This window comes from Oncorhynchus clarkii, chromosome 33 (genome assembly GCF_045791955.1).
Source record: "Oncorhynchus clarkii lewisi isolate Uvic-CL-2024 chromosome 33, UVic_Ocla_1.0, whole genome shotgun sequence".
Classification (NCBI taxonomy): domain Eukaryota; kingdom Metazoa; phylum Chordata; class Actinopteri; order Salmoniformes; family Salmonidae; genus Oncorhynchus; species Oncorhynchus clarkii.
Window position 1 is genome coordinate 13,427,072 of NC_092179.1, and position 2,500 is coordinate 13,429,571.

Here is a 2,500-nt window from a genome sequence, read left to right on the forward strand (position 1 = left end):
AGTGTTTTAACAATGTACAAATGGTTAAAGGACACAAGATAAAATAATGCATCTCTCTCTCTCTCTCTCTCTCTCTCTCTCTCTCTCTCTCTCTCTCTCAGTGAGAACTCTGTCCCACCCAGTAGTCTAGGGAGATGCATCTCTCTCTCTCTCTCTCTCTCTCTCTCTCTCTCTCTCTCTCTCTCTCTCTCTCTCTCTCTCTCTCTCTCTCTCTCTCTCTCTCTCAGTGAGAACTCTGTCCCACCCAGTAGTCTAGGGAGATGCATCTCTCTCTCTCTCTCTCTCTCTCTCTCTCTCTCTCTCTCTCTCTCTCTCTCTCTCTCTCTCTCTCAGTGAGAACTCTGTCCCACCCAGTAGTCTAGGGAGATGCATCTCTCTGGCCAAGAGCAACATGTTTGCTATCTTTATTTCTCTCTTTTGTTACAGCCGTGTCCCCATGAGGAGCATGAATATCTGCCTCTCCGTTGTTTGTTTAAGGAGCATTAGGCAAAAATAACTGCGGCCCAAATGGCACCCTATTCCCTGACCAGCTCCGCATCAGTAGTGCACAATGTAGGGGATAAGGTGCCATTTGGGATGCCGCCTATCTCCCAGAAAACACATCCACTGAAATAAGGATCCCTCTAAAAAATGCTACTTGAACCCTGGAATTTTTAATGTCCCAGAGTTGCATGGGAAAAATGTTTTGGAGAGGCTGAAGTCTGAAGTCTGAAATACTGCTTATTGAGACCGGATCCTGCCTGGGTGGGGTCCTGGGTATTCTGATTGTTACAAAGCCGGGCACACACACACACACACACACACACACACACACACATACACTAGTGCCATGGCCAGATCGGAGAGACCCAGTGTATTGTCCTGATATAGCTTTGTGAAGAAGTTACTCTGGGACCCGGTCAGATATGCAGGGTCATACCCTGAGAACAGTGTGATGTAGTAGCATCACTGTTTATATCTGACTGTCTATGCCTAGTGGCAGTAATATTCCACCACCATGGCATTCATTTTATTAGATACATCCTTTAATGAAATAAATACATCCATTTATCATAACACAAGTATCTCTCACTCTCTGATGTTCTGTTTTACACAAATAACACACACTATCATACACCTGTCTGGAAGGAATAAGAACACCGGTCATCTTTTGTTCCTCATGTTCTCCCTCTATCCCTCCTCTCCCTGTCTTCTCCCTCTATCCCTCCTCTCCCTGTCTTCTCCCTCTATCCCTCCTCTCCCTGTCTTCTCCCTCTATCCCTCCTCTCCCTGTCTTCTCCCTTTATCCCTCCACTCCCTGTCTTCTCCCTCTATCCCTCCTCCCTCCTATCTTCTCCCTCTATCCCTCCTCTCCCTGTCTTCTCCCTCTATCCCTCCTCTCCCTGTCTTCTCCCTCTATCCCTCCTCTCCCTGTCTTCTCCCTCTATCTCTCCTCCCTCCTATCTTCTCCGTCTATCCCTCCTCCTTCCTATCTTCTCCCTCTATCCCTCCTCCCTCCTATCTTCTCCCTCTATCCCTCCTCCCCTCTGTCTTCTCCCTCTATCCCTCCTCTCCCTGTCTTCTCCCTCTATACCTCCTCCCCTCTGTCTTCTCCCTCTATCCCTCCTCTCCCTGTCTTCTCCCTTTATCCCTCCTCTCCCTGTCTTCTCCCTCTATCCCTCCTCTCCCTGTCTTCTCCCTCTATCCCTCCTCTCCCTGTCTTCTCCCTCTATCCCTCCTCTCCCTGTCTTCTCCCTCTATCCCTCCTCTCTCCTATCTTCTCCCTCTATCCCTCCTCCCTCCTATTTTCTCCCTCTATCCCTCCTCCCTCCTATCTTCACCCTCTATCCCTCCTCCCTTCTGTCTTCTCCCTCCATCCCTCCTCCCCCATTTTCTCCCTCCACCCCTCCTCCCTGTCTTCTCCCATCCCTCCTTTCTGCCCCCAGCCCTGACCTTTCCCTCCCATAGTAATTACACAGGCCTATCTATCTGTAGCTGGGTGCTAATAACCTGCTCCCTTCTCTTTTATTTCCAATTCTCTCACTCCCTGATTCATCAGACATCACTTACTGCCGACATGGCCTACTGAGAGGAGGGGGGGGGCAGAGAGGCAGGAAGACAGAGAGAGAGAGAGGGAGAGAGAGAGAGAGAGAGATACAAGAACAAGCATAGAGAGAGGGTGCATAACAACGGGCGATTGCAGAAAGAGGGTGCAGACGGTGAGAACAGAGACAGAGAGAATAGAAAGAGCGCTGCAGTGGTGACGTCGCCCTCGCTGGCTTAATTACGTCCAGGGCATCTTTATCTTTGAACACCTTCAGAGTCTTTGTCAGGAGGTATTAGAGAGAGGCCACACAATCAGCCTTTCATTAGGACGCACCAGACACAGGACAAAGGAGGGCTTTAGAATGGACCGGAGAAAGGGAGGGAGGGAGGGAGGGAGGGAGCTCAGATGGAGGGATGGAGGTGGAGAGGGAGAGATGGAGGGGGAGGGCGGGAGGGAGGGAGGGGAGGCAGATGG

General features: G+C 50.4%; 1 protein-coding gene across 12 annotated transcripts in view; it reads left to right on the plus strand.

The window, feature by feature from the left end:
- Positions 1 to 2,500, plus strand: part of LOC139392572 (transcription factor SOX-5-like) — a 284,267-nt gene that overhangs the window by 242,048 nt on the left and 39,719 nt on the right. The window lies entirely within an intron of this gene.